Genomic DNA, 12,932 nt, shown 5'->3' on the forward strand with positions numbered 1-12,932 from the left:
CTCTCACACAGTCACCTTCAAGCCCTTCCCCAGTCTGGCTCACGTCCTGGCACAGAGCTCCAAATACACCGCTCGACACATCCAGCACATCTATTTAAAAAAAAAAAAAAAAAAAAAAGTGCTTTAAAAAGTATTTATAGCTGCTGTGAGTGTATAGTGGATTAATAATTGCAAACGTGTCACGGAGACAAAAGAAACAAAGCTGAGGGAAGTGTTTTCACAGCCCTGCTTTCCCTCTATCTCTTTCTCTCCATCTCTCCCCCACCTTCCGCGGTCAGATAGAGGCCATCGCTTCAGCTCACTGCAGGACGTCTCATTCTGTCGCTCTCTTGCACGAACAGGGACACACACCGTGCGCAGCACTAATATGGGCCGACTCTGGCGACAGTGAGTGCTAGTGAGATGAAAGGGCATGCTGGGCCTACTCCCCTCTTCCTCGACGAATTCCTTTCAGCACGTCTACTCCACTCTTGTATTCCAGAGGGACTCAGTGCACCTGTCCCTCATGCCTCCAATGGAAAATAGCTCCAGCTCAGCAGCTGCACTAAGTCAATGGGCATTAGAGAGAGCATTTGTGCGGGTGCCTGGGTGTTTACATGCACAGATGAATGTACAGGCTGAGGCTCCTCGTCTCTTTTACTTCAGTGTGGAAGCATGTTCGCGGAATGATGTAGAGAGGGGGGTTATGGGTAATCCTAGCATGCAGAGGCACTCTGGCATGAACACCTGTGCATGACATGTCCTGCGCCTCTATGGTGCTATGTGTCAATCAGCCTTCAGGCGAATTCTGATTGGTTGAGGCTAGGAGACAAGTCTGGTTGTGACTCTTCTTATCTGTTCCTTATCAAGAGTTTCAATATGACCACAAATGCATTTTAAGTGCATTATAAATAAAACTGTCCTTTACTGCACGCAGTACTTTCAGCCTTCCATAGGCTGGAAATGTGTTCCAGGCACTTTGTTTGGGAGAAGAAAAAAAAAAGTTGTCCATATCTTAAATCTAAAAGCTCACAACAGAAACTGAAGAAAAACACTTTCTAAAAATTTCAGTTTTAGCCCTATTCACACTGTTAGTTTCTTGGGCTGGTGTCTGCAAATAAACATCTACTCTATGATAAAACTCTCACCTCCATACAGCTGTAAATGTACAGCATAAACACATTTCTTTTCATGTTTACGTCACAAGGCCTGATATGATCACATTACTGTAGCATGGATTTATCTAAAGAGAACTACGATCATGATATTGCAGCAGTTGTGAATGTAAAGTGAGGTTTTAAACCGGCTATAGGTGACATTATAATGGACAATTTAATTGTACACTTTCATTTTTCTTCTAATGGACTCCATGTAAAGACAGGTGACAGACTCCTTTATAAAAGAATTCTATAGCATTCATTATTGACTGATTGCTAGAACTGTGGATTTAATCACTGGTTAAGATGAAGTGCTTAAATACATGAACTGCTTAACACTGGTTCTTGCAAATGTGTGAAAAAGTATCAAAAATGCTTTAAACATTGATCAGCAAGTCAGTTTACAACATGACACTAAGTTTCTTTTTTCATCATTCTTTTCCATAACACAAGTTACAAATGTGCCGTCTTCTGTTAGTCCTACGATGAAACGCTATCATGAAAACTCACTTTTTGCTTTTGGTTTCCTGTAAATTCTGGTTTAATAGATATGACAGTGCCAACGAGTGGACACACTCAAAGTCACACACATTCAAGTGTCTATGTACTCAGTCCTGACATGCTCACAGATCCACAGGCAGAGACGGATCTAACCGAACTGCAGCCTTGTGTATCTACGCTGTACAGTGTTCATGAAGGTGGAGGCTCGATGGAGCCCAGATACTCAAGCTGTGTTTCATTCTTTATCCAGCTGCTTTAGTAACTGCATCCTTCGAATGTCCTCGTCTCACTGGACAGCATTTTAATTGAAAGTTAATGGCAGCCTTCAGTGTCATCATATAAAATATATTTTTTGAGTGCTGGGAACTTATTTATTCACTATTATTTGTTAGCTATTACTAGCTACATGCACATGTAAAACTGTGCAATGTTAGCTAGCTCAGTTTAACCACAGCACGACTTCTGGTAACAAACAAAAACAATGATGTGCTCATATTTGGGAAAAAAAACAAGAACCGTCAGAGGGCAGCTGCCTTCCAGATGGGTTGGTCTTTATATAGTAAGCTGGCTGCTTACCAAAGTAGCAGTCTTCTGATTAGAACAGTGCATTTCCTTTTGTGTCATGTGCGTGTACTGTACCAGGGTATTTGCATTAGCTATGAGTGTAAAAGAGAAGGGTGCGGGTGTCTGGACTTTGGTGTGTAAATAGTGTTGCTGAGGTCAGCTCCCGTCTCCAGGAGATGGTGGGTTGTGATTGGCTGAACGGCTGGCGAGCGGCACTGATTCATTTCATTAGAGGCTTTTGTGCAATGAGGGGAGAAGACAAACAAGGCAGAGACGTGAAACGAGGGGCAGGAGATGCAGCCTCGTGTCTTATTCTTCCATAATCTCTCCATCAGAGAAAGGAGGAGGGAGGAAGTGTGGTGGATCTGGACATATGGCCAAGCTCTTCATATCCTTAGTAAATATGATGAGAGGCCAGAAAGAGTGGAGGGAATGATTTGTAGTGATATTCTGAACACGTGGGCAGCTGTGTGTGTGTGTGTGTGTGTGTGTGTGTGTATGTGTGTGTATGTGTGGGGCACCAATCTAGCCTGCGGCAGAGCTCTGCTGCATTGGAGTCTACCTCTGCATCTCTTCCTCCTGCAGAATGTTATCCAACCAACGCCGAGATAAACAGGAACGAAGAGCATCATGAGGGAGCTGCTCGCTCGCTCGCTCTCTCTCTCTCTCTCTCTCTCTCTCTCTCTCTCTCTCTCTCTCTCTCTCTCTCTCTCTCTCTCACACACACACACACACACACACACACACACACACACACACACACACACACACACACCAAGGCCTGTTGCCTAGCAATGCAGGGACAGGGGCACGTGCTTCTGAGGAGCTGACACAGTGAGAGAAAAACAGGAAGAGAGGCAAGGACGGCAAGCTCAAGAGACTGAGAGATATTGAAGGAGCAAGAATAGAAGTGGACTGGAGTGTTAATGAAATTGTGTGTGTATTTCTAGTCATCATAGCCAATGCACATTAATGGCCTTCCCTTCACCTCATGCATTCACAACACTAAAACAGAAAGACACACAGCCTAACGAATGCTGTGCATGTACGAGCCATGTGACACAAGGAGATTCCAGATTCAATTTCGGCACCGGCAGGAGCAGAGCTGCAGGCCCTCTGCCCATTTTTCGTGCTCCACTTGCCTGCTAACAAGGGAGACTCAACGCAAGGAGTCATGTGATGCGGCTCTCTGGCTCCACAACAACCCAGCGTGGCGCTGACTCTCCGGCGAGGAAACTGAATTTACAATTTGAACTGAAGATCAAATTCACAAAGCTAGATTTATGGCTTAAAGGAAAGCAAATGCAGTTCACACGATTAGAATGAAATGCCTACACGTACATTTGGACATGTCTACCAGTCTAATAAAAGCCTAAGTGCATGTGTTAAAATATGCTCAGGCCAACATCACATCTGAATGTATTTGCATGGAGACATGCAGCAGGCCTTGATTGTAAATAGCGAGTGCGTATGTGCTCGATGTAGAGTGTAGCTAACATTCTATGCTGTTGGTTTGCAATGCAAACGGTGGCTGTGTTGGCTTATGTAAGCAGGGTGTAATTCAGCCTGGGATTCGTACATGCAAGTCTGACTGCAGGTTAAACATCCACTTAGTGCTCTGTTTCTGCAGGCAGCCTGCGTGTCTGTTCCAGCCTGCGTCATGGGAGTAAAATCAGGAGAGGAATCAAACACACATCGCTCGGCACGACGGATTTCAACACAGTACCGCCAGGTAACTTGCTCCAGGAAGCTGCTATACCTATTCAACTTTCTCCTCTTAAATAGCACAGCTTCCATACTGACACACAAAGCAGAAAAGTGTGTACAAGCACACCTATCTGATCAGGAGGCTGTCCAAACGGAGTGTGTGTTATATGACGATTAGATAAGAAGACACCGGAACAGTAGTGTCATTCATTTAACCCTGGCGTTTTTGCCGCTGGCCCGGATTCAGCCTGGTTTACCTCTCTGCTTTCCAAATCTGCTAATCAAAGACTGACATAAATCTTTCCAGGACACAGGCACCGTGTGTAGCTATTAAAAATAATCACAAGCATGATATTGAAAGCGAGCAGGCTAGAGCTTTCTCCAAACCCTCTCATTACGTGTACAGAGAGAACAGCTGGAACGGTGGGAGAGGAGGCAGACGTTTCTCTTCCATAAAAGTCAACAGAGATGTCATTAAAACTAAAGTTCCTTTTCACATACTTGTATTTTCTTTCAGTCCGCAACAAACTCTCACATGCATCTCAGTTCATACACCCCAGCTAGAATACACCCCTCTGATAAAAGCCACTAGAGCTCTGACATGTGCCTTCTTTAATGCCTGAATGTAAAAAGTTCAGCATTAAATGCTGTGCGAACAGCAAGGCAGCAGACAGACGGTAACGTTTTAAGGGACATGGAAGTCGCCATCTTGTTTTTCCATCACAGTCCTGCTTAAGACTTTCAGTAACAGCAATTATGACGTATAGTTGCAACAGTGACTCTATGATGTTTAGGTTTTTACAATAATATCATGCTACAAGCTGCAAGTATTTGACACATTTACATACCTTTTCCAGTGCTAAAATCTATTTTAGTTTTACACAATACTACCTTTGACCTTTTGAAATCAAATAAAAATAACTATGAATGAAAAGAAGACAAATGCCAATCATTTCCTTATGACACTCTCAAAGTGGTGCTAATGTTATTGTGAAGTGTCTACAAAATTAATATTGTTTGTTATAATTTTTCTCTCCATCGTTCTTGCTTGTGCCTAAACTGAACTTAACTGACTCAGTAGAAAACACCTGAAGTGTGCTGTTACTAAAAATGGTCTTGGCAAAACCCCATTTAGTCGTGTAGAAGCCCTAGAGCTAGAAAACAATCTCTCCAGCTCTCACATGAGAAACAAACCTCCACATGGTCCATCAACCCACAACACACACACTGTAAACTATAAACACACAAGAGCCTTAGGTATTCGTCAGTAAAGTAACTGGTTTGTGGGCTGAATCAGAGTCTCAGTCAGTAGGTCAGTCACCTTCATAAAATAAAAACAACAGCAGAATTACTGCATAACCCTCAGTGGTACAGACTGGAACTTTCCACAGTAAGAGCTTATTCTGCTGCTGCACCACTGACTGCTCGCTGGGTGTTCGGTGATCATGTGATCTTTGGATGAACAGTAACTGTAACAGTCACCTGCAAGGCCTCATGGGATTGTAGTGAGACCGGAGGTCCCCTAGCGATGATGGGAAGGGCAAAAGATCCTGATCCTTATCTCTTATTCGAATTAAGTGGCCAAGCCAAATTATGTCACAGCAAATCTCGTCCTCCAAAGCCTTTTAAAACCCAGATATTTTTTCCTCCCCTCTCACTGGTACTAGGTCCAAAATACTCTTACACAATTAAATTTATTTGCTGGGATGTCTAAACGCTCATGTTTCAAGCCAACGGCACTGCATTCCAAACTTTTCTGTATGCTGAAAAGCAACACAACCAAAAACAACACCCAACCGTGTAATCAAAACCGCTCCAATTAGCAAAAACATTCAGCTTTCTGTGCAGGGCCGAGAGCTGGCTGCACTCCACGTAAAGGACTACAGAGAATGATAAGCCTGTTCAGCTGATACAAAGACAAATGAAATACAATATGTGCTGTAAACCAATGACAAGAAACGTGTTTTCATGCCTGAGAGACCAATTCAAAAACTTACAACCGCTCCAGACTAAAGATAGACAAGTTCACATGCAAGCAGTGACCTCACAGAAAAAATATTCTCATATTTCAGTGACCGTGAGAATGTACAAAAATGCTGACAGGATCCAACCAGACAAATAAATTTCTCTTATAACTCAGTGAACATCCCAGTGTGTTTGTCTCGCTCATCCTGAGCTCTGATATCGACCTCTGAAGGTGAAGCTGGAGTCTGTGTGTGTGTGACAGTTCAGAGGAGTGTGTATGAGCTCATGGGGATGCACTGAGCACTCAGGTGTGAGGCAGTAGATCTCTGTGCCCTGAGGCTGGGCTCTAGGCGTCTCTCTGCCCGGCCTGTCCATCTGTATTCCACAGTGGCAGCACGACTTACAAGCACGATAACGAGACGCTAGCTAACACTGATGGTAATGAACTAAAGCAAGCTGGGAATGTTTGTGCTTAAAGCAGGCACAGCTGCATTACGCCACAAATCATGGTACGCTCCTTCTAAAACTGATTCTCTGATTAGCATCTAGCTTTTAGGCTAAGAGTCATTTAGTCTCTGCATTCAGCCACAAGACTGTGATTAACTGAAGTCGCGCTGAAAGATCTTACCAACCCTTACAGACCTGCTGTGTGCTGAAAGATGATTCACTTTGGTTTTCTGTGAGTACACTGCAACTTAAGAGTGGCATTTAGGAAGAGAAATGTAGCACGCATGTGTGTGTGTATGTGTGTGTGTCAGAGATGTGAGTGGGGCTGCATTAATTAAGGATTATGGGCGGAGGTAAAAATAAGCACTGAACGTAGCTGGATAATGAACAAAGCGCAGGGGAAGAACAGAGGGAGCTGGGATGTGACCTTTCACAAACGTGAACATGAGCACCACATCAAATAAACACACTGCTGAATCCTGCCGTTCCTCATCATGCCACGTTCACATGAGCGATAAAACACACAGTTGCGCACAAGCAAGCACGCATGCATGCACGCACACCACATTCTGCAATCACGGGGAGAAGGTGCTCATGAGTGTACGCCATTTGGACGCTCCAGAGAGAAGATTTGGAAAATTCCACACAGTGTTTAGTAGGGCTGAGGTCTAACACATGGTCATGGAGTTTAGTGATTACTGACGACTGTGTAAGTGATCTAGCTAGCCCAGCCCCAAACCTAACTAAGTAGGCTTAAAAAGTGGTACCTTACATATCACAAGCTCATTAGCTAGATAAGTGCATTAATACAGACTCATAAAAACAAATAAATAAATGATTATTCTTCTCTTCGGCTAAGAGATGTGATGTTCTGTCCTCGCATCACAATTACAACGTTACTCAAGCCTGGCCAGTGATGCGAGATGCTAGTGAATCGCGACGTGAGTGCCTGATGTGGCATTTAGGAAGAGAAATGCGTGATTCTGAAAAGTTCGGTGATTAATCCGCCACTACAGCTATCGCATGCTACAGTTACAGTGCTGAGGGGTGTGAAGCTCATTGTGCACAAACCTACACATTAAATAAAATGTTTTGCTCTGTGGTTGTTGCACGTACATGCCTGTTAGACACCTGGGAATAAAAACGAATAGCCCGAACACAAAATCTGCTTGTCCAGAGCACCTAGGCTACTGATCTGTATTCCAATGTTGTTTGATTGCTAATGTTCAACCATTTACAGGTGATATATTTTATACCTTTCCTAACTTCTCAGGATGCTGTAAGACAGCATCTGGCTAATTTTACTCTCATAGCTCCTGTAGGTATAAATGATATTCATAATAAGCCATTATTCTGTTTTGTTTCGTGATCAAGAGCATTCGCTGTGGACGTGCTCGAATATGAACTTTTAACCCACTGTTCACTGACCCCACCCTCCCCCAAAGGTCACCTCCTGATGAGTGCAGTGCGTTTCAGATCCATGCAGTACACAGCACAATAGCACTCAATCTCGATATGTAGAGCTCTGAGACCAGTGGGTTCAAACTTGCTGTTTATTGGGGTTCTCTGGCTGCCGGCTGACAGGCAGCAGTTGTTGCTGCAGGAGGAGACTGGGTGTAAACAACACCGATGGGTGGAAACCTGATCCCTCTGAGTGGAAAAAAAAGCACACAGGCAGACAGAACAGCAGAGCCAACACGGCCCATTATCCCTGCTCATTCCTGATGGAGCCTCACTGGCGGGGGGGGGGCGCGGGCTCAGAGGTATTAACACACACACACGCACGCACACACACACACACACACGCACAGAAAGAGAGAACGGGGTGTGTGCATTAGGGTGCAGCATGGCTGCTGAGTGGGTAGGCTAGTGAGTGTGTTGGGAGAAGGTGGAGGTGGGTGTGTGTTTTGAGTAGGCTGAGCTCAGGCAGTACGTTTCTCAGATCCTGTATGAATTAAATATTAGGGATGAAGATAAAAGAGGCCAGAGGAGCGCAGGCCATGGAGAGGCAGGGCAACACCCAAACTACTGTACTGAAGACGACCGTAATTACGTTTTCATTAAATAGAAAATTAAAATAATTCATTTAAATGGCCCACTAAACTTCTCATACGTAACAGTTAATGTTTACTGGTAATTAGCAATATAGGCATGAAATATTCCTGACAAAGCCAGAAATGTATTGAAAAAAATAAAAGCAACATTAAAAAAAATAGCGTTCTCTTGTTGATTTTGTCGAGCCAGTGATGGATAAATGACTCTGCTGAAACAAAACAATCATGAAAAACAAGTGGAAAAAGAGCAGCGCATGCACACAGGCTCTGACCCGTGTCCCACCGTCGGCAGCTGCACCACAGAACAATCAATGCTCTCATTAGGTAAAGTACAGCCGCATCAATTAGCTGTTTTTAGCCTTAGCTAAAATCACAAAGCAGGAGAAATGAATTCGACCAGTTAGCCGTAGCAGATTATTAAATCACTAATGACTTGGCTGAGGGGGTTTGAGACGAGTTGTGAAAATGAACACAACACATAACGTCTGACTACAGTGGCTCCAGCGCTGCTGTTCTTTCTAATCAACTCCTGACACACACTGCACATTCACTTCTTATTCACTTGTATAAGATTCTTTTTATTCAACTTACAATTGAAGCAGCTCAGAGTTAGTTGGTCTGTGCAAGAAGGAAGCTTTCTGACAGGGATGGAAGTGAACCTACAACCTTCGGGTCTCGTAAACTCTGCAAAGTCTCTTTGAAAACTCTGCAAAATCCACACGACACCAAAGTCCCTCGCTGTCCAAATGCAGACGGGAAGCTGGAGAGGGAGAGGCAAAGCCACAGCGCCTGCTATGGGGAGTAAACACAGGGAGAAGTGATGGCTCCTATAAAAGCCCTTCCCTCTCCAACTTGTCTCAGAGTGTTTCCAAGAGCCTCTGCTGAAAATTTCCTCAGCCCTTTAATTTACAGTGAGAGTTTATACAACACGCAACCTGTCCTCACTTCAACCAAATCAAGCCCACTCCATCTGTCCCCTTTCCCCTGGACGTGGCCACTGGACTCGGAAACTAATTTGGCTTCTGGCGTTTGGATGGGCTGAGTAAATTTCCCATGCTTCTGTGTTTCCTTTACAGCTATTACACCCTGATGCATTCGAACACAGATCATCCAACTGGCACCGTGCACTCGGGATGTAATAATCTGTCAAAAAGGCGCTGAGACAGCTAATTCTGCCCAAACTTCATCATGGGAAACTGGCTGCTGCATAGGCCTGTGTGTGAGAGGACGTGGAATCCAACAGGAGGCGTCCTGAATAACGTCACTGTACAGATCTCACTCTCTAAAATCCTTTCTGGCACACAAACTGGATCACACGACTGCAACAGTGTGAAAGATCTAATCACACACCACACACTGTGTACATTCTACCCAAATGATGAACACACACACGTTTAGGCCAATCTCATGGAACAAAAAGACTGCTACCGCTTAGGGCTAGGCAATACGATGATATTGACAGAATTTAAAATTTATTAAATATAGTTTTTAAAGTAATTACAAAATGACACGAAACAGCTGATGTGATGTTAAAAGTTTGTGATTTACCGCTAAAATTGTTAAATGATATTAAAAAGAGATAAATATCTTCTCTTTTTCAATGGTAAAATTTTTTTTTAAAATAAATAAAACATTTTCTAAACATAAAAATAAATTCAGTGTAAATTTGTTCATTTATAATAAAGAACAGAATAAAATGGTACCGATCCAATACCAGCAAAAAAATAGCAAATTGGATATCAGAGGGAAAAAAATAATCCTGTAACAAATGAAGAATGGAATTGGATTTTAAATAGAATTTTTTTTTAGAACTGGAAATGTTTACATATAAGGAAACTTGATTGTATTTTTTGTAGTGAGTGACTTGTGTGAAAGCTGTGGATGTGTTTTTAGCTATGGGAAACAGCCCTATTAAACATTTTGTAAACTAATACATGCCTATGAAAATGCCTTGTCTCTAGTCCTTATAGAGCCATGTGCGCCTGCGCGCACACACACACACACACACGCACACACACACACACACACAGAATGTTAAGTCCTATCATATTTCAGTCGGGCCTGGAGTGGACAGCTAGACGTCCCTTCTTTACAAAGAACACACTGTCCTTCGATTTGGTCAGGCTGAGGCTCCCTGAAGTGCTGGGGTGGGGGTTAGAGGGTCAGGCCTGTTAGGGAAAGGTCAGGAGATGACCTCTGGAGGAGGGGCGTGTCAGCTATTCAGCACTGAAGCACTAACACGCATATACACAAACACAAAATCCCAACCTGAATGGTGACAATGTTTAACCTCATGAAGAAAGGAAAAACTTCTTACCATGTCTTAAGTATGCATGTGCCCATATGTATTTTTTTTTCCCCCATCATCTCTCTTATTTTTATTTTAAAAAAATGTTCATCTGCAGCTGTTGTCACTGAACACCATTAAAGTTAAATGTTGCCCTGCATATTCTGGACACAGCTTCATCATAATCACTCCCTGTGTGTGTGTGGGGGGGTGTGTGTGTGTGATTTGTTTACTCAGCCACGCTCACAGGCTTCTCAGTTTAAATAGAGAGAATTCAGGGTTTGTGACAAACATTTATCCAAGATAATACTATTATGAGCATTTGAACATCACAAAATATCATCTGTTTATCTGCACATGGCCAGTCACGAGTCAGGGAAACACAGCCTCCAACCGGCTGGGTGCAATTTAGTAGTTATGTCTTTTTCCTGAGCAGCCCCGCCACATCACACCTCTTAGAAAAGCTCCAGTTTGAGCCAGTCTCTTATTACAGCACACACAGCTTACTGACCAGTTTTCACACCCAACCACTTCACGCTCTGTCCACTGGAACACTCCACTGCAGCCGGCCTTAAAGGTTCCCAAAACTGTCTAAAGACCATCATTTTCTTCCTATACTGAGTAATAAAATGGTTTGATGTGGTGCTTTCTCAAAAGCGTCTTTAAGCAACACAATTTTACCTTCCAGATCCAGAATCTAAGACTACGCAAATCGAAAATACCCCAAACTACACATCACAGCTCTTCTTTCCTCAAGTTAACTAGTGTTACATGGTCCTCATTTGCATACTGGAACATTACAGGCTCTTATATTTTATGACACAGTAACATGCCCATCTGTCTGGTATTCAATATCACTCATTTAATTTCTTATTATGATATGGCAAAATCATCGCAGACACAAATATCACACTTTGACCAGTCTGTGTGCTCAAAGTAATTTCTGTAAAAGGAGAAAAGAAGCTGACATGCACACATCCAAAATCTCAGTATTGTGCTGTGTGTATCTGTGGTGCTATGCCTGAAGCTAATGCTTAGTTAAGCAGGGATCCAGTAGCAGTGGGATTACAAGAGTCAGAACAGAACTAAACAAAATACAGCACATAGGCTGAAGGCCTAGGAGAGCAGTTTGAGGAGCGACGGGAAGAGGAGATGCACCGTTCTAAACATTTAGATCCCCTCTTCAAACTAGCAAGGTCATAATTCCTATATTCTATATTTAACGTCTTTCCAGTCTAGGATCCTTTTTTGTTTTCTGTAAATTCTGATTTGGTCACATGTTCACGTTATGCGCAAGCATGTTGGCAAATACCTGAGAATATGTGCGCACAATGTCTGCACATGTTGGGAGATTTGCAGTCGCAGATGTATAATTTAGCCTTTACACAACACAACGCTGAAGCACCGCTCACACCCCTCAAACTTGCACTCTCTCTATCTGGAATTTCCTGTTGATGGCTTACTGCTAATGCCCATAACTCTCATCCAGAAATAACAATAAGCTGCAAAGATTTTCAACCTAAGCAGAGCAAGAAAGAGGACAAAAAAACAGTGAGGAGAAAAAAGCGAGCGTAAAATTGAGGTAGATATTACAGAATAAATTTCCCACTTCTCTATTCCGCAACCTGAAGCCTCAGCTAGTCATTAGGAGTGTCACGCTGATGCTTATTCACTAGAAATGAAGCAGAGAACAAGAAAAGGCACGATAGTATTAGGAGCAGGAGGTACAAGACAGCAATACAGCTGTATTTACAATGACGAGTGGGCTGTAAAGCGAGAGCAAAAGCAACTTCACATAACTGAATAGTGTTTTCAGTACGAAATGCCAGACCTCTGGCCTTGCAACAGGAACCAGAGGGTCATGGGATCAGAGAAAGCCTATCAGCTCACAGCACAAGGGCAGCATTGAGCCTGGGGAACAGGGGAAGCTGATCCTCATGTGCGAGTGTGTGGAGTAGCCCTGTGCGCTCTCCTGCTGTTAACACAAAGCTTCCATTTTGAGCTCTTCTGCGTGCCAGCCCTCATGGTCTGCTCTACAACGTCAGCTTGCTTGCTTGCTTGAGGTTTTGTGTTTCTCACAAACAAGTTCCGGGACACAATTAAAAGACGATGGTAATATAGAGGACAACGGAAGGAGATGTAGGTTGGATTGAGATGCTATCTTCATCCATAATGTTGTACCCATGTGGAGACAAACAAACAGCAACATGCTTGCAAACACTTCTAAAATTAGGTCAGCGCAGCTTGACTCTTCTGGCCGTCTCCCACAGT

At 43.3% G+C, this 12,932-nt stretch overlaps 1 protein-coding gene and 1 long non-coding RNA gene across 2 annotated transcripts in view; both read right to left on the reverse strand.

The window, feature by feature from the left end:
• ankrd11 (ankyrin repeat domain 11) overlaps positions 1–12,932 on the reverse strand; it is a 112,086-nt gene that overhangs the window by 30,404 nt on the left and 68,750 nt on the right. The gene's annotated exons all lie outside the window — the stretch shown is intronic.
• LOC128317459 (uncharacterized) overlaps positions 1–12,932 on the reverse strand; it is a 111,951-nt gene that overhangs the window by 30,404 nt on the left and 68,615 nt on the right. The gene's annotated exons all lie outside the window — the stretch shown is intronic.

Source organism: Pangasianodon hypophthalmus, chromosome 25 (assembly GCF_027358585.1).
Source record: "Pangasianodon hypophthalmus isolate fPanHyp1 chromosome 25, fPanHyp1.pri, whole genome shotgun sequence".
Classification (NCBI taxonomy): domain Eukaryota; kingdom Metazoa; phylum Chordata; class Actinopteri; order Siluriformes; family Pangasiidae; genus Pangasianodon; species Pangasianodon hypophthalmus.